This window comes from Herpailurus yagouaroundi, unplaced genomic scaffold (genome assembly GCF_014898765.1).
Source record: "Herpailurus yagouaroundi ecotype Mexico unplaced genomic scaffold, PumYag 196, whole genome shotgun sequence".
Taxonomy (NCBI): domain Eukaryota; kingdom Metazoa; phylum Chordata; class Mammalia; order Carnivora; family Felidae; genus Herpailurus; species Herpailurus yagouaroundi.
Window position 1 is genome coordinate 24,245,998 of NW_024412427.1, and position 20,378 is coordinate 24,266,375.

General features: G+C 38.6%; 1 long non-coding RNA gene across 3 annotated transcripts in view; it reads right to left on the bottom strand.

Moving 5' to 3' along the window:
- LOC121012498 (uncharacterized) overlaps window positions 1–20,378 on the bottom strand; it is a 153,992-nt gene that overhangs the window by 98,279 nt on the left and 35,335 nt on the right. Inside the window, exon 1 of one of the 3 annotated variants that reach the window (XR_005782141.1) lies at window positions 5,234–5,283. The exons of the other annotated variants lie outside the window; for them this stretch is intronic. This is a non-coding gene — a long non-coding RNA (uncharacterized LOC121012498). Of the gene's footprint in view, window positions 1–5,233; window positions 5,284–20,378 lie in introns of those variants that run through there. 3 annotated transcript variants of the gene reach the window in all.

Sequence of the window (20,378 nt, forward strand, 5' to 3'; positions counted from 1 at the left end):
CTACAGAGACCTAGTACACTAATTGGATGGTCATTGATGGATATTAAACAACCAGTGAATAATAATGTGGACAGTAATTCTCTCTATTTAAACATGTACTCATGACATTAACAAACACTTATTGGCCCCTTTGTGTGGAGAACTGTGTGTGCTAAGGCTTTTTGGGACTACAAAGATGTATCCTACTTCCCTTCTTTATTCATCTCCATTGTGCTTATGACCATCATATATACTACATATTGTATTTATTTATTTTCCTTATTGTTAGTTTCCACCCCCCCCCCACTAGAGTAGAGGCTCTTCAAAACAGAGATTATATCAGATACTGTCAGCACCCCACTTTGATCACCTATTATGGGTTAAATTGTGTCTCCCAAAAAAAGTTAGGTTGAAGCCCTAACCCCTAGTACTTCAGAATATGTCTGTATTTGGAAATAGGGTCTTTACCAAGATAATCTAGTAAAAATGACATCATTAGGGTGGGCCATAATCCAGTATGACTGGTATCCTTATAAAAAGGGGCAATTTAAACACAGAGGTAGACATGCACAGAGGGAAGTCAAAGTGGGTACATGGGGAGAAAGCCATGTGTACACAGAAGTTTGGAGTGATGTATCTATAAGCCAAGGGATGTCCATGATTGCCAGCAAACCACCAGGAATTAGGAAGGGGCAACAAAGGATTTCCCCTACGGGTTTCAAGCAACACTGCTTACCCACACCTTGATTTCAGACTTCAAGCCTCCAGAAATTTGAGACAATATATTTCTGTTGTTCTAAGCCATCTAGTTCATGATACTTTATTACAGTAGCCCTAAGAAACAAGTACATCCCCTCATTATTTCAGTCCATGCTGGCCCACCTTTTATCACAATTATTTGCCCTAGAGTTTTCTTTTGCTGTTGGGATCTGCTTTTGCAGAGGGGCCCAGGAACTAATGTGGTCCCCTTCTGGTGAGCAGCCCTGATGGGGTCTGATGGGAGTACAAACACCCCAGCTTCTTTACCCCCTGAGGGGGATGACTCAGGAATGTATTCTGCACTGTTTCCCAGGGTTTCCCAGTGGAATCAGACTCCTATTGCCCACAGTGTTTAACTCACTGGAAAACATACCCTTGTTGGCTCCTCCCTTTGCTGTGCCACTACTCCCTCTTCTACTGGTGATTTCTGACATCAACTCCCAAATAAACTACTTGCACATGAATCCATGTCTCCTTATCTGCTTCTGGGCGAGCCCAGCCTAAGACAGGGAGTTTCTGTATCTCACTGGGAATTCCCAGCATTGAGAACAGTGTCTGGCCAGTAGTAAGTTAAATATATATTTGTAGATGCAAAAAAATTAGTGAAGTAGAGTACACACCATTTTGTCCTTAAAGACTTGACCAGCTTTCATTGAAATGCAGCAAAATGTAGAGCTAAAGAGTAAGAGCAGGTGGACAGTTGAAAGACAACTGTCCAAGAGAGGCCACTGGAGAGTTTGAGGTTTCATGCTAAATGAAATGCAGAGAAAGCGAGTTCTATCAGGGTGGTCAATGGAAGGAGAGAGCACAGGGTCACCAGTGGACTCACAGTTTTCAGTGAAGGGGAGGAGTTTCCCATTGGAGTGTGTGGCATATGGCACACACTCACCACTACTGAAGAGACTTTTTCCAACAATCCAAATCTTCTACAATGGAAGAAGTCAACCCTAAGGCAATGGTATTTTGGAGGGCAAAATGCACAAAGCTTACCAGCACCAAGTTCCACAAGTGATTCAACTGGCTGAACCAAGAACAAAACTAAAGTATTATTTCTAGAGAGAACTTGATTTGATTATGTTTAATTCAAACCAATGTGCATTCATTAGATACACTTGAGCTTCTAAGCACTAATGCTTATGAGCTTGAGAGGTATAAAACTAAGAGAAGCCTACCAATTGTGAAATTTAGAGGAGAAGCAGAAGAAAATCTATAGAGATGATTCAAAATACGTTTTAAAAGTACTTCACTGCTATTACTACTACTATAATTTCTCTCTCCACCACCCAGTAGCTATATGGGCAGGTATTCTGCTCAAGGTTTACATGAACTATCTCATTTTGACACTTTAACTACCCTGAGATAGAAATTCTCCACTTTTTTGGCAGATGAAAAAACCTAAGTTTAAAATGGCAGAGCCGACGGGGCACCTGGGTGGCTCAGTCAGTTAAGCGTCTGACATCAGTACAGGTCATGATCTCACGGTTTGTGAGTTTGAGCCCCATGTCAGGCTCTGAGCTGTCAGCTCCAGCCAAAGCTGGAGCCTGCTTTGGATTCTGTCTCCCTCTCTCTCTGCCCCTCCCCAACTCGTACTCTGACTCGCTCTTTCTCTCTCAAAAATAATAAACATTAATTTTTTAATGTTTATAATGATAGTGGGGGAGAATTCATAGGTCTGCAATTTAGCACATGTTACATAAGCAAAATCAAATATGGCAGACAGTATTTTTTAAAGATGGCCAAAGGAATGTATATCATATTCCACATGCTCTTCCTATAACGTAACATTGACACTCCTCCATTGAGAGTTGGGATCTACATCTCCTCCTTTGAACCTGGGTGGAGAGTAGACTTCGGCAGACTTGTGTGATTTCTGAGGCCAAGTAATAAAAGGCAAAATGGCTTTACCTGACACAATCTTTTGGGATATATACTTTGAGAACCCTGAGCTAATAAGTACGAAGTTTGGCTACACTGAAGAGATGATCAAGGGGAGACCACATGGAGACCTCCTGTAGAGATAGAAAGCCATGCTGGAGAAGCCCTGGCCTTGCAGCCCCAGTTATTTTCACCTTCCCAACATCAATGACTAGACACGTGAAGGAGTGGACCTAAAGATGATTCCAGCATCCAGTCCCCTTTCCAGCAGAAGCCAAGCAAGGCAGTGATAGCTTTTCCCCATTGAGCACTCCCCAAATTAATGATTTGTGAGCTAAATAAATGCTTCCATTGTTTTAAGTTATTATGCTTTGAGGGTAATTTGTTATGCAGACATGATAACAGGAACTCAAAAACAAAGGTATATAACTAAGAGAAAGCTAGTCTAATGCAAATGAATCATCCCTTCTTAAATATTTTATTCCTAAAAATGCATGTAAGGAAGATGCCAATATGGGCTTGTAATATTTGTATTTCTTCCCCCTGTGGTTCATGCCATAACTTTTTTCAGCTTTATGGATATATAATTGACATATAATATTGTGTGAGTTTAAGTTGTACCACGTGATGATTTGATACATGTATATACTGCAAAGTACTTACCATAATATGGTTAGTTAATGCATCATTTACCTCATATAATTACTACTTTGTTGTTGTTAGGTGAGAACATTAAAGCTTTACTCTCATAGCAGCTTTCAAATATATAATACAGTATATTAACAGTATAGAGTCACCATGCAGTAATAGATCCTTAGAATTTGAATTCATCTCATAATTGCAAGTTTTTATCTTTTGACAAACACCTCCCCACTTTCCCTACCCCCCAGCTGCTTGCAACCACTGTGCTACTCTGTGTTTCCATGAGTCCAGTGTTTTTAGATTTCACATATAGTATGATGTCATATATTATTTGTCTTCCTATCTCTGGTTTATTTCACTTAACACAATGCCCTCAAGATCCATCTATGTTGTTGCAAATGACAGAATTTTGTTCCTTTTTATGGCTGAATAATGCTCCACTGCGTGCGTGCGTGTGTGTGTGTGTCACATCTTCTCTTTTTTAAAATTTAAAAAAAATGTTTATTTATTTTTGAGACAGAGAGAGACAGAGCATGAACGGGGGAGGGTCAGAGAGAGAGGGAGACACAGAATCCGAAGCAGGCTCCAGGCTCTGAGCTGTCAGCACAGAGCCCGATGCAGGGCTTGAACTCACGGACCGTGAAATCATGACCTGAGCCAAAGTTGGACACTTAACCGACTGAGCCACCCAGGCACCCCAACATCTTCTTGATCCACCGATCTGTTAATGGACCCTTGGGTTGTTTCCATGTCTTGGCTATTGCAAATAGTGCTGCAGTGATCATGGAAGTGCAGCTATCTATTTAATATCCTGTTTTCATTGCCTCTAGATATATGCCCAGAAGTGGAAATGCTTGATCGTATGATCATATTAAATCAAATTTTTTTAATTTTTAATTTTTTGAGTAATATCCATACTGTTTTCCATAGTGGTTGCACTAATTTACATTCCCACCAACAATGCACAAGGATTCCTTTTTCTCCACATCCTCACCAGCATTTGCTCTCTCTAATCTTTTTAATAATAGCCATTCTTACAGGTATGAGGTGATATCTCATTGTGCTTTTGATTTTCATTTCCCTGGTGTTTAGTGATGTTGAGCACCTTTTCACATTCAAATTCAGCTCAAATCCTGAATGTGTACCTTTTATCAGAAGTGAAATGGATTTGGATACCTCTCAACTTAGTCTCCAGGGAATGTTCTGTCCCTCAAAATCACAGAGTCTTATAGACTTTGATCAATTCTGAAATACATGGCAATGTCTCAGGTCAATAATTAAGTTTATTTTTTACCTGTGCAGAAAAGATTCATGGCCTCTGGTCTCAGATCCAGCTGGTTGGGGTTAATGCCTTTATCCCCTGGTGTGGGGAAGACTTAGGTCAAAATTTAGGTTGTTTCGTTTTTGACATTAATAACATGAGAAGGCAGCACGAGTATGTGTAACCAAAATCCAATGACTGGTACATCTTGGTCTGAAAATGGCTATTATCTCTGCACAATTCACAGACTGTCATTTTGATCCCTCCACAATACCTAACCCAACAACATGTGCTGACTTCATATCTCTTTCATGAATAAATATATAACCTCATGTATTCAATTTTCTCTGTAACAAGAAGATCCTAAGGTTTGTGATTAGTTTGTGTATTAATAACATTAAAATACCAAGAGAAATTATCTGTGAGCATTGATAATATATTTAAGATCCATTAGACACTGGTGATATTAATGAGAAATATTACATTTCCAAAGTTATTAGTCCATAAAAATTCTCTTCGGCCCACTTGTTCTCATCTTCACCCTCATTCCTTATCTGAAGAAGGGGAAGGTTGAAATGTTCCTACATGAACTCATCTCAAGCTCCAGTCATTTTTACTCTTGCTTACTTTACCCCAGTCTTACTAATAATATCTTAGTACTTACTAATATCCTTACAAACACCAACAAAATGTTGGCTGCCCGGCCATTGCACTTACTGTTCTCTCTGCCAGGATATCCTCTAGGTTTGCTCTCTTCAGTTTCCTGCCTGCAAAAAGTTTTCACTTTAGTAGGAAAGACCATGGATGTGTGGGTTACTGTTAATCATAGTAGAAGTTAACATTTGTAGCCTACTTTTGGGTTCCCCCAAAAGCAGAATTTGAGACAATTATTTGAGTTTATTCAGCAGGGGACCTCAGGAAAAAATCAGTAAGAAAGTGAGACAAAGAAGGTAGCTAATAAAGGGTGATATCAAGCCAGTTATCACTGTGGGCAGCTGGAGATTAATCCCACTTGGGAACCCTGGGCAATCAACAATCCCAAGTAAGGGGTGAAAAAGTTGAGATGCTTTTTCACCCCTTTGGTTGAGGGCTACTTCCAACACTTCTGCCCAGTAAAAGCAGCCTCTGGAAGCCAGAGAAAGCCTCAGACAGGGACGAGTGGTTGCTGGCACAGAAGCCAATGTGCAAAGAAATGCCAAGTGCCATATGGATAGGGCACCAACAGCATATACCAGGGTGCTACTGGAAGCTATTTTTAAAACATTTTCTGCCCGTTTAAAGGACTAATGATTATGTATATTTGGTAGGAAAAGTCAAGGCTTCCTGGACGATCTGTTGTTTGATCTGAGTCCATTAGGACTTTGAAGTTACATCACTAACCACTGCATAACGGAGACCAAAGGTCTAAGAAGTGGCTTTCCAGATAGAACAGAGAAGATGAGCAAAATAAAAAAGGTGAGGAAGCAGAGGCTCTCTGGACACAGGTGTGAAGAACTGCTCATCACTAGCAGAAATAAAACCTGTAGATACTGAAATAGGGGGAAATATTTTTAGTTATTTTAAGAAGCTAAAAATATTGACAGGATTAGGTAAAAAGCAAAAATAAAGGCAACAAAATGAAGGAGAAAATTTTTGAAAGATATTTCACTCAAGAGGCTCTATGAATGGCAAATAAGCACATGAAAAGTTGTTCAACATCACTAGCCATGAGGGAAATTAAAATTAAGACCATGATGGGGGTTGCCTGGGTGGCTCAGTCAGTTAAGCGTCCAACTTCAGCTCAGGTCATGATCTCACACTGTGAGATCTCACATGATCTCATGATCTGTGCTGACAGCTCAGAGCCTGGAGCCTGCTTCAGATTCTGTGTGTGTCTCTCTCTCTGCCCCTCCCCTGTTCATGCTCTGTCTCTCTTGGTCTCAAAAATAAATAAAAACATTTAAAAATATATAAATAAATAAATAAAATTAAGACCATGGTGAGATACCACTACATACCTATTAGAAGAGCTGAAACCTGGGGCCCTTGGGTGGCTCAGTGGTTAAGCATCTGACTTTGGCTCAGGTCATGATCTCGTGGTCTGTGAGTTTGAGCCCCACATCAGTCTCTGTGCTGACAGCTCAGAGCCTGGAGCCTGCTTCGGATTCTGTGTCTCCATCTCTCTCTGCCCCTACCCCACTCATGAATCTGTCTCTGTCTTTGTCTCTCTCTTTCTCTGTCAAAAATAAGTAAACATTAAAAAAAATTTTTTTTAAAGAAGAGCTAAAACCTAAAAATGGTGGTAATACTAAATGCTGGCAAAGATGTGGCAAAACGGGATCTCTCATACACTGCCAGTGGGAATGTAAAATGGCAGAGCTACTGTAGAAAATAGTTTGGCAGTTTCTTAACAAAAAAATAAAACACTAAACATATATACCATAGCATTCCTGAGAATTTACCCCAGAAAAATAAAAATTTATGTTTGTACAAAACCCTATACAATTTGTTCACAGTAGCTTTATTTGTCATACCCAAAAGCCAGAAACAACCAAAATGTCCTTCACTAAGTGAATGGTTAAATAAACAAGGGTATACCATACCATGGAATACTTCTTAGCGAGAAAAAGGAATATACATGTAACCACTTGGGTGGATCTCTAAGGTATAAAAAGCCAATCTGATTCCATTTATAACATTCCAAAAGGCAAATAGAGATGCCAAACAGAGCAGGTATTACGAGGGGTTAGGAGGAAGGGTTTGTGTTACCTATGACTAGGTAAAAGGAGAGATCTTTGTGGTAGTGGAATGGTTCTGTCTCTGTGTAGTGGTCATTACAGGTCAATCTCTATGTGATCAAAATGAAATAGAACTGTACTGAGGAGCTCGGGTGGCTCAGTGGGTTAAGCTACCGACTCCTGATTTCAGCTCAGGTCATGATCTCACATTTCATGAGATTAAGCCCTGAGTTGGGCTCAGTGCAGACTGTGTGGAACCTGCTTGGGATTCTCTCTCTCTCCCTTTCTCTGCCCCTCCCCTGCTCATGCACATGCTCTCTCTCTTTCCCCCCAAATAAATAATAAACATTTTTTAAATGAAGTAGAACTATATATACACATGCACCCAGGTCCATTTCCTGGTTTCAGTGTTATGGTCACATAAAATATAACAGCTCAGGGAAACTGGGCGAAGGTTACATGGAATCTCTCTGTACTATCTTTTGCAACTTCCTGTGTATTTATAATTATCTCAAAATAAAAGGTTTAAAAAAAGGTAATACCAAGAGTCATCAACTACTTCATACAATGGGACCTAAAAATGAACAGCATTGTTCAAACATACCTATAAATTTGATAGTCTTATTATCAAAGTTTCCAAAAGTACACAAGACTTAGCTTGCTAAATCTTCCCAAAGCACTATAGACAACACTCAGATCCAGATACAGAATGTGAATCTTATCTGTTCCCTTCTTGCCAGTATCCCACATTTTCACAAAGGATACTACTGTCCTTACTTTTTTTTTTTTTAACGTTTATTCATTTTCAAGAGACAAAGAGAGACAGAGCATGAGCAGGGGAGAGGCAGAGAGAGAGGCAGACACAGAATCCGAAGCAGACTCCAGGCTCCAAACTGTCAGCACAGAGACCTACGTGGGACTCGAACTCAGGAGCCATGAGATCATGACCTGAGCCAAAGTCAGATATTCAACCAACTGAGCCACCCGGGCGCCCCACTGTCCTTACTTCTAACAGCATAATTAAACTTTGACTAGTTTTGTGTTTTGCATAAATGGAACAATTTATTTTGTTTTTGAGTATCCCAATTCTTGTCAATATACTGATTACACTTTTGCATAACACAATTAATCTTCCTCCTTGCCCTAAACCCATATTTTAAGAAAAGAAGGATGATACCTACTCCAGGACTAGGTATTAAGTGCTTCAATTGCACTTAATGATGTAAAAGTCCTTTTCACTCCCAAATGCATGTGAAATGCATCCTATATATTTCCCTTGTGGGCAGTGAGGGGAAGATGTATAGAGGATCAGGCCATTGTGAGATGAAGGAGAGGGGGTATTCTGTGAAGCTGCGTTCTAGAAATGATTTTCAACTCAGTCTAATGCTGCTTTTTGAGATAATTATGTGTGAAGTGTGGTTATTTGTGCCTTCACTTTTTTAGTTCAGTGACAGGAAGTGAATCACCAAAGATGTTTTGATTGCCTAAACAAGATCCAATTTCAAGCAAATCTTGGTAATGTGTACATGTGTGATGCAGACAGAATTCCTTTTTGGGAACTGACTGCTAAAGGAAGTTCTCCAACCTGACAGGAGGGAACGTTCTGTGAATCTCTCAAAGGGAGGTGGAGGCTAACAGTGTAGCCCCTTGTCTACCCTTGTGCCCTGGTGTAATCCCTCTTGGTTAGGTGCCCCCCACCTCAGCCTCACTGGGTTCAGGTACAACTCATTTTGACATGAAGGACCCTCCAAAGATCCTTTTGTCCTGAAGGCTACTGCTATTCAGAAAAAAAAAAAAAAAAAAAAAAAAAAAAGTCCTTTCCCTTAGAGCTAATATTAAATCAGGAAAGGTGTGACTTTATGACCATAAAGCATTTCTAAGCACATGAGAGGTTTTTGTTGATGTATGAAAACAGCTATTAGTGAAACAGGATGAAGGTTCTGATAGCTTTTTCTGTCATAGCCTGTAAATGAGAGATACATTTTATACCCACTATACCCACTATAACTCTCTTCCACATTTGGGCTGCATTTGTTTTACAGGAATAAAGAATAACAGGAAATTGTAACTTGAGGTATACACCCATATGGTATAGTAAGTGCATCAAGGAGATAAGCTTCCAATTGAATCTTAGTCATGAAATCAAAACATCTTTGATGATTCACTTCCTCTCCCTGCCTCCACTGTACTTACGTTATAAATAGACACATTTGTATATAAAAGTGTTGGAAAGCAGTATTCTGATGTCAAATTTATATTCTGATTTTAACTTTTAGGTTATCACAATGGTGTGATATACTCATAGAATAGAATTAGTAATTACCTTTTGTAATTTACAGCCTCTTTTAAAATGTTTAACAGATTAGTGTATTTTCTTTAATGCACTGAATATAATTTTGCACACACCTGCTCCCCCCCTTCCAACCCACCATGTGATAAATCGCTATGGACTTTTGAGTGACAGTCTATGCAATTGACAAGCCTAGATTCCTGTCTTTGCTTTTTCCTTATTTTTCCTCCCTGATGTTTTGAAATAAGTTGAATGAAAACAAGCAAAAAGAATCCCATAGCAATGGATTAATTGATACTAAACTTTCCTCACTATCAGGTAGATAACCAAGAGCACATTAGGAACAACCGTGTAGCACAAAGAAAAGCAGTCCTGTAGAATACATTTTTTTTTACTGTTTATCCAGGGAAAAAAAATCTATTTTCAAAAAAAAGAGAAAAGCAAATCAATGTCAGTTCTGTTTTTTACCGCTGCACTTTAATTTGCAGTGGCAAAGACAAGTTGGCCTTTTTTGGACCATTGATTTCATTCCAAAGTATTACTGTGTATAATATTAGCTACCTTCCAAATTCCAATAAAAAATGATAGTCAGTGGGATGATATTTGTGATTCAAAAGGTTTTCCAATTGAGGAAACAGAGTAATAATTGAGAAAACAGTAGTAGTCATTATCTTTTTATGACTATTATATGTTTAATCATTGCTTTGTGGGAAAAAACATCCCACATCTTCTCCAGTTTCCTTATAGGTGCATCCCTGTAAAAGAGCTCTAAGGAAAACAGGGGCCCCTTTAAGGAGCAAGTGACCTGGTCAGATAGCCACACAAAATGAAAGACATTTTCAGGATACATTTTCAATTCAATGCAGAATAGAAATTCCAAATGAATGACTAGTTTGGACCAATAAACACGCCGATGTTTCAGTTTTGCTTCTGTTCAGATTTTAGAGAATATAACTTTGTTCCCAATATTTTCAGCCCCACTAAATGCATTTGGGTTTCCTTTCAGGTGAACTTTACAACACATTTAGCTGATATTTTGATTTCATTAAGCATCTGTTAAAATATAAGTTCAAATGACCTTTCTAAAAGTTTGCATGTTTATAAACATCTGGAGGAAGAATTTCATTTTAACATACCATCTCTGAAATGTGTGTGTGTGTGTGTGTGTGTGTGTGTGTGTGTGTGAGAGAGAGAGAGAGAGAGAGAGAGAGAGGGGCAGAGAATGAGAAAGAATTTATATGCACGAAAATTTTTTATTAGTGAAAATTTGTTTATTTTTAGATAACGTCAGAGTGAGGCTTTCGGGCCCCATCACAAAGTATTATGGTTTCAAACACTTTATTTTAATCCATTAGATCTCACAGTACTTACACTACTTAGGAACATTTTCTCTTCCTTATGCAGAGCTGTGAGAACAAAAGAACCACAATAAAAATAGCTGGATCCAGTGATGGCTCTTCTTGTGTATAAAAAAGAGAGCATAACCCTCCCACACAGCCCTGAAAGACTGCTGGGCTTTATACAAAACTACCGCATTTTGAGGTTTCTTGAAAGCGTTATTAACGTTTTGGTAACTCTCCAACTCTCCTTTCCCTTTTCCCTGCATTTCACTAGTTATTATTGGGCTGTTCCATTTAGTGACATGAAAGGAAATTGAAGTTGTAAGCTTTGTGATACATAACTTAGCTTAAAATAGCTCTTCCACTTTTAAACTGTATATGCAGGTTTATCTTATTTTTGTCAAGATTTCACAAACATTCTTGCTCCTATATGTGTGACATGGGATTTTCAGTCTTTCTTCTGGAGATTATGTTAGGACAGTACACAATATGTGACACTGACTGAAATTAACATTTTATGCCCTAGCCTTTTATTATACTGTAACAGTGTTAACATTTAAAAGTATTACATAACCTATACTTATTTTTTTGAGCATGCACTATATTTTATTACTAAGTTTATCATCAAACCTTATGTCAAAGAATGTTATTATTATTTTTTTCTATAGGACTAAAGTGTTCCAACTCAAGGAATATTCTGCTTTTTGATGAAGCAGTTGGGAAGTGGTATATTGACCGTGCCTCATTTAAAGGAGATAGTTCATTAACTACTTAATAATGCCAATGATTCTTTGTGCATAAGGACCTCCTTTTAAAGAAAAATCAATTGAGTGTCTTGTACATAATAGTGTTACCCTTCAACATTTATTGATTGGTAAAATTGAGGATGACTAAAAGATATCAATTAATCCAACAAAAATAATTTGTGTTTTACTGATCACAAAAGCATAATTTTGAAAAGTAACATGCAAGTAGTATTATTTATTCATTTCATAAATAATGTTTTTTGTACTCAAGTACTCAACTTCTGCAAACATGTTCCAAGTTTTCTTCTCCCATTTGTCTAGGATCCATCCCAGAGTAGGAGTCTGGTATATTACTCTAGACAGGTAACTCTAGGCATTAAAAATATAATGAGCTACTCAGTTCAGAAGAAACAAGTGATTAAAAAATGAATAGCCATATGATCTAGCTGAAGTCCTGAGTAGATAATTTGCAGCCCCACGTCTAATGCAGCATTATTCACAATAGTCAACTTAGACAACCTAAATGTCCTTTGACAAATGAAGGTATTAAAAAAATGTGATGCACACAGACACACACAATGAATTTTTTTTTAAGTTTATTTAATTTGAGAGAGAGAGAGAGAGAGAGAGCAGGGGAGGGGCAGAGAGAGGGAGACAGAGAATCATAAGTGGGCTTCGCGTTGTCAGTATGGAGCCCCATGTGGGGCTTGATCTCATGAACCATAAGATCATGACCTGAGCCAAAATCAAGAGTCGGACACTTAACCGACTAAGCCACCCAGATGCCCCCATGAAATATTAAGTAGCCTTAAGGAAGAAGGAAGTCCTGCTGTTTGTGACAACATGGATGAGCCTAGAGGGCTCTACGCTAAGTGACATAAGTCAGACAGAAAAAGACAAATACTGTGCGGCATCAATTATATGTGGAATCTTTTTGTTTTTTAAAGTTCATTTTATAGTTCATTTTATAGTGGTTGCCAGGGGCTGGGAAGAAGGGGGAAATGGGGTCATGTAGGTCAAAGGGTACAAATCTTCAGTTATAAGAAGAATAAGTTCTGAGGATCTAATGCACAGCATGGTGACTATCGCTAACCATCTACACTTGAAAGCTGCTGAGAGTCAATTGTAAGCATTCTCAACACACACACAGACGGTTAACTATGTGAAGTCATGGATGTGGTAATTATCTTGATGTTGGTAACCTTTCCACAATGTATATGTTTATCAAACTCTCATGTTGTACACTTCAAACACATATAATTACATTTGTCAATTATTCTTCAATAAAGTTTAAAGAAAAAAGAAACAAGTGACCTTATATGACTGTTAGCTCACAAGTCGGAAAAAAAAAAACAGGCTGGAGCCTCAAAAAGAGTCAGATAGATAGAGAAGGGGCATCAATTACTTCTTTGTTTTCAAACCCCAAAAAGTTACACAGCTCTCTCAGAGCCTCATAGTACAAATATTTTCAATTTCAAGGAGCAGTAGTAATTACTAAGTACTCATTCATAAGAAATGCAAATCATTAAGCTACTCGTTCACTCTTTAGGTTCGTAAATGTCAAGTCTGAGGTGGTTTTGAATTTGATAGGCAAACTGTGTTCACTTGGGTAGATGCAGCAGCTACATCTAGACCTTCCATGGCTGAACAAGGTTTTTACATACGTTAACTCTTTAAAGACAGAGATGTAGACAGTATTGGAAAGCAGTCTCCAAAATAGTCTTACAAAAGCATCAGATTATCTCTTGTATCTCTTTAGGAGCAAAGACAAAGAAAGTGACTGATCTTTCTAGAAGATGAAAAAAAATAATAACTTCTTTTTGGTGAATGAAGACACACAAAACTAAAGGCAATGTGTGGACCAGGACTGGATCTCCAACCAGGAAAAAACAATAGTATAAAGGACATTGTTGATATGATTGAAGATATTTGGATAAAATCTGTTGATTGGAAGTTAGTATTCTATCAATATTAAATTTCCTGAATTTGATAATGTACTGTGGTTAGTGATGTGAGTGTCCTCATTCTTAGGAAACATACCCTTAAGATTTAGAGGCAAATGGGCATAGCTTCTGTACCTTATCTTTGGCGGTTCAGAAAAAAAGCATTTGTGTGTGTTTGTGCATGTGCAGGAGGCAAGAATGAGAGAGAACGATAAAGCAAATGTGGCAAAATATTAGTAATTGGTAAATCTGAATGAATGGTATATAGGATTTCTTGTACATGTCTTGCAACTTTCTGTAAGTTTGTAATTCTATAAAAATGGTAACATTAAAAAGAGAATACCTCTACTTTCAAAAAATAGTTATGTCAAAATACCCTCAGCATTATATGCTCATCTACTATTTGTTGTTCCAGCTGTTGAGAGCAGCAGTTATCATCTCCAAACTAAAACACACACACACACACACACACACACACACACACACACACACACAGTAATTAACTGCTCCCCAGCTGAGGTGCAAGCCTGACTTTTATTCTCACAGGAGATGAGACTGGCTATCACCAAAAAGAAGGGAGGTATGTGAATTGAGCAACTCTTTTGTTTTAGTTAGTACTGTTCATAACAAATCACTTTATAATTTAGTGTTTTAAGGGGCGCCTGGGTGGCTCAGTCGGTTAAGCGGCCAACTTTGGCTCAGGTCATGATCTCGCGGTCCGTGAGTTCGAGCCCCGCGTCGGGCTCTGTGTGGACAGCTCAGAGCTCAGATTCTGTGTCTCCCTCTCTCTGACCCTCCCCGTTCATGCTCTGTCTCTCTCTGTCTCAAAAATAAATAAACATTAAAAAAAAATTTTTTTTAAAAGAACACCAATAAGTTTATTATCTCTCATGATTTTTGTGGACAGGAATTCAGGAACAACTCATCTGGGTGTTTTTGGTTTGAGATCTCTGGAACAGCCAGAGATTGGAGCAGCTGGGCACTCACTGCAAGGGCCCCTCTCTCTCCTAATGTTGTTTCAGAAACTTTCCATGTGATGTCTCCACATGGACAGAATGGCCTTCCTCACAACAAGGTGGCCTCAAGTCAGCTGCACTGATTACATGGGAGTGAAGAATTCTAAGAAGCTGTCCTAAGAGAACCAAGTGGAAGCTACATCACTTTTTGTTAAACAGCCTGAGAAATCCATGGGCATTCATTCCTTCAGACATAGTCACAAGCCTGCCCAGATCAAGAAGAAACATATGCCCCACTTTTTGATGTTAGGAATGTCAGGCTCACATTGTAAAAACAGCATGTGGGATGAGAGATTTTATTATGGCCATCTTAAAAACTATACTCCGTCACATCTTTCTAACACATAGTTGTGAAATCACATGAATACAGATGAGCTCATAACGCTCTTTCTCATAGAAGGGCCCCAGAAAATTATGATGTAGTCCTAGACTGTTTAAAGTCCCAGGGCCTATAGAGGAAGAAAAGTTATCTGTCTTTATATCTGAGTGCCTAAACCACTGCTTTTCAGTGTGTTTCATTTCTACAATTTCTAGTCCAAATATCATAGCCATTCTGTTTAAAAGTGATAATGAGGGGCGCCTGGGTGGCGCAGTCGGTTAAGCGTCCGACTTCAGCCAGGTCACGATCTTGCGGTCTGTGAGTTCGAGCCCCGCGTCAGGCTCTGGGCTGATGGCTCGGAGCCTGGAGCCTGTTTCCGATTCTGTGTCTCCCTCTCTCTCTCTGCCCCTCCCCCGTTCATGCTCTGTCTCTCTCTGTCCCAAAAATAAATAAACGTTGAAAAAAATTAAAAAAAAAAAATAAAAATAAAAAAATAAAAGTGATAATGATACCCTTGAATCACAGAAGCTCTTTTAGTAGAGCAATACATAAAAGTAAGGATGGTCAGTGACTTAATCAAGAGTCCTCTGGAAAACAGCCTGAGGCAGGGTCTTGGGTATAGGTAGTTTACTGGGAGGTTTTCTAGATATCAGGAGTGAGAGGAACAGAGAATGTTAACACGGATAGGAAGATATTCAATCCAACTGTCCATTATGAAATTGGCCACGGTTGTGGGAAATTGGAGCTTTTGGTAAATGAGTATTAACACAGAGAAATAATGACCCATCACCTTCCTTCCCCATCAGCTAAGGGTTGCTCCAGTGGGTATCGATTACCACCACACTTCCAATTAGGCTAAAAAAGGTGCAGAGCATAAATCAAAGGACAAAATAAGTGTCATGAGTCATATAAGTTCTTTATACATTTTGGATATTAACCCCTTATCAGATATATCACTTGCAAACATCTCCTCCCATTCAGTAGGTTGCCTTTCGGTTTTGTTGATGGTTTCCTTCACCGTGAAAAACAGTAAAAACACAAACAATCTGACTAGAAAATGGGCAGAGGACCTAAACGGACATTTTTCCAAAGACAATAATACAGATAGCCAACAAAGACATGAAAAGATGCTTGACATCACTCATCATCAGGGAAATGCAAATCAAAACCACCATGAGATACCACCTTACACCGGTCAGAATAAGCAAAAATACAAGCAATAACAGGTGCTGGGGCACCTGGGTGGCTCCATTAGTTAAGTGTCTGACTCATGATTTCAGCTCAGATCATGATCTTGCAGTTGTGGGATCAAGCCCTACGTTGGGCAACCCGCTAAGCATGGAGCCTGCTTGGAATTCTATCTCTCGTTCTCTCTATGTCCCTCCCCTGCTCGTGCTTGCTCTGTCTCTCAAAATAAATAAATAAACATTAAAAAAAAAGAAATAACAACTGTTGGTGAGGATGTGGAGAAAAGAAACCCACGTGCACTAGTGGTGGAAATGTAAACCAGTATAGCCACTGTGGAAAACAGTATGGAGGAGCTTCCTCAAAAAATTAAAAACAGAAATACCACATGATCCAATAATTCCACTACTGGGTATTTATCCAAAGAAAATGAAAACATTAATTCAAAAGATATATGCATCCCTATGTTTATTGCAGCATTATTTACAATAGCCAAGATATGGAAGCAGCCCATGTATCCATCAATTGATGAGTGGATAAAAAAGATGTGAGAGATGTGTGTGTGTGTGTGTGTGTGTGTGTGTGTGTGTGTGTGTATATGTACATATACATGTATATATGAATATTACACAGCCATAAAAAATGAGGTCTTGCTATTTAAAAAAAATTTTTTACATTTATTTATTATTGAGAGACAGAGCAAGACAGGTGCATGAGCATGGGAGGGGCAGAGAGAGAAGGAGACACAGAATTTGAAGGAGGCTTCAGGTTCTGAGCTGTCAGCACAGAACCCGACGTGGGGCTCGAATTCACCAACTGCGAGATCATGACCTGTGCTGAAGTCAGATGCCCAACTGACTGAGCCACCCAGGTGCCCCAAGATCTTGCTATTTGTAACAATGTGGATGTACCTAGAGGTTACTATGGTAAGTGAAATAAGTCAGAGAAAAACAAACAACAAATGATTTCACTCATATGTGGACTCTAAAAAACAAAACAAATGAATAAACAGACAAACAAAAAGTAGAATCAGACCTATAAATACAGAGAACAAACCGATGGTTGCCAGACTGAAGGGGGTGGGGGGTGGGCAAGACAGGTAAAGGGGAGTAGGAGTGACAGGCTTCCAACCATCGAATGGATAAGTCATGGGAATAAAAGTTACAGCATAGGAATATAGTCAATGATTATATAACAGCACTGTGTGGTAACAGATGGTAGATACACTTGTGATGAGAACATCTCATAACATATAGCCATGTCTAATCACTATGTTGCACACCTGACATTAATGAAACACTGTGTATCAACTACCCTCAAATTAAAACAAAACAAAACAAAACAAAACAAGTGTCATGACCTTGATACCACCAGCTGCATCACAAGTGATTCTAAAGGATGTGAGGTGGGGCCCAGAGACATGCAAAACACTTAATAATGCTAAACAACACATTCAACACTTAGTGACAAAAAGGCTGCTTTCTTTGTGTCAGGAAAATAGTTATAAAATATTAACAATTGTATGAAAAACATTAACAAGTGTAGTGTGCTGAGAGCCTAATTGTTAAATTTTCAGGAATTTTGTGAGACAGTTAAAACCATTATTAAACATTAAATTATATAAACTTTCAATTAAAAAAGTTATTTTAAAAACAAAGTTAATAAACATTCATAATTCATCACTTTCTAATTAGTTTACTACATTTGCTCTTATATGTATTCTTGAGATTATTTGTCTTTTGTGTCTATATGGTTAAAATACTACATAATGGTCCCAAAGACATGGTCAGTGGTGTCACACTGGCAACTTGAAATCAGCCACAGTAGGACTATTTATACCGTGACAACTGGCCACCACTACAAATCAAGGTTTTGTATTTAAAGACTAATAAAAATTAAAAAAAAAACAGATTGCTAAATATTTTGCAGTTTCCCAACACTCAATCATTTTTGTTTGTGATTTTATTCCTGCTACTTCTTGTTACTGCCTATTTCCTCCCTTCACCCCCATTCCAGCAACATCAAGTTTATGTTCGTTCTCTCAAGGAATAAAAGATATAATAAAAGGAGAGAAATGACTGTTTTCCAGACTTTTAAGTTTTAAAAGCTTAGACCTTGTAAGGGGAAAAAAAAAAGCTTATGTGTACAGATAATAAAGTAGATTCGGGAGAAGGTATGATGTACAAAAGCAAAGCTTACAGTTTACACACTCCTCAAACCAGATAAAGGACTTTAAAAGGAAGGAGGAACCTGAAGGTGGTTATCCAAAAAAGGAAAACCATGAGATCTTAGGCTCAACTCCTTGGGACAGGATTAATAAGAACAAAAACAAACAAACAAATAGGACAGATTTGAAGGCATGAAGTAAGGAAGCAGATTGACCTCCTTTGGTAAAATCCCAGGTAGTCAGCAAGACCCCAGGATAGAATAAAAGCAGATTATGTCTAGACAATTGGCCCTGATCAACCTCATAAAGACCCTGCCTTCAAAACCATCATGGTATGGGGCTGTAGAATATCTCCTGCAGACCCAGGATGGCATGGCAATAATGAAGGGATCCAATATCCCCTCCAGGCTGCCCACTCCTGATGTGGCACAGGAGCCCATTTGTCTAGCATGCTTGAGGTGGGAGAGAGAAAGCCCCATCTAGGATCTTGCAGACAGAACCTTAGGACTATGCTGCAGTAGTCTATAGGGCCAAAGACTGAGAACCAAAATTAAGGATGGCTCCACAGATGTTAACATGATAGAGAACCCCAGATCACTAATCCCACACCACTTAAGCTATGGCACAGTGAAAGCCCCTGAGCTGACATGAGCCCTAAGCAAGCATGTGGAAACCTTGAATTAACTAAAACCAGATTTATGCTTTATTGTGGTACAGGGTCTTATAATAGTAATTAACTAGAGTTATAAAAGATAAAAACAGCTGACTTTCTTGCATACCTTAGTTTGTGAACTTGGACTGGTACCTGCTGCACCTTGATGGGATGAGAAACAAAGTTTTGAAAACATACCTATTTTCTGAGTTCTTTTTGGGTTGTACTATTTACCACATCAGTCACAAAGAGTATACCTGTTACTTCCAAGGATCAGACTGATAATAGTCTGTATTGATTGAAGTAGAGGTTATGACAGTGGGAGTCCATAAGTGATCTAGGGACTTTTAAAGGAGGACCCTTTGGAAACATGAAAAGGGTATTATTAACTCTCTCATGTCATGTCTAACATCTGAGAAACATTATCAAACATCTATCTGAGGCATCAACACGCTGGAAGAAACCTGTATTTTTCCTTCTCTCTTTATTTGGAAGACTATTATTTTTACAAATATTCATTGCCCTTCTGTGAGAGGGAATTCCATTTCCCTATCCCATTGACATCTGGCTTGCCATATGACTTGCTCTGACAAAGAAATGTGGGATAAGTAACGTATGCCATTTACAGGAGATTATCTCCTATGTTCATATTACCGTTTTTCATCAGCAATATTCTAAAGGTAGGAAATTGAATGTAAAGATGACTGCACTTCTTCACCTCTCCCTTTGTCATATGACCTTGTAGCAACTCCCATCAAAGGTAGAGTTTCTCTTCCTTAGAATCTGGACTGGCTGAGGACATGATTTGGCCAATGGAATGTGGTAGAAGCAGTGATATGCTATTCCATGATCTAATTTGTGGGAGGGCTTACACTCACTGTTTGGGGCTCTTACACTGTCATGTGAACAAGCCTGGATTAACCTGTCAAAGAATGAGAAAGAAGGATGAATAAAAATGAAGAATAAGGGGGCAACAGATGAGCTGTCCCAGATGAGAGAATCCTAGACCAGCCGGCTACAAGTCAACCACAACATATGTGAATGAGCCAACCAGAGACGAACTGAGCCTAACCTAGATCAGAATTGTCCAGGGGGCATGCAGACTCAGCAGAAAATGTAAATGTTTATTTCTAAATACTGTTTAAATTTTGTGGTGGTTTGAAATTGTAGTATTTAATGTGCCACGTTACACAGATTGAGGATGCTTTGTCTGCACCTCAGGGTGTAGAAGATGTGAAACAGAGCTATAGCCAGCACATAAAGGGCATAAAGTATTAAGAAGAAAGAAATCATTTTTTATTATAAACCTGTTATGGTCCATTTTTTAGTCAGAATACCCTAGCCCATGTTGACTGATACACATTCCTAACTGTACTTGGTTCCTCGATTTCTGATTTATTTTTTTCCCACTGGTTTATTTCTATGTTTTTCATTCCATAGAAACTGTGTTTTCACATATCTTCTATGATATGAACATCCAGGTACTT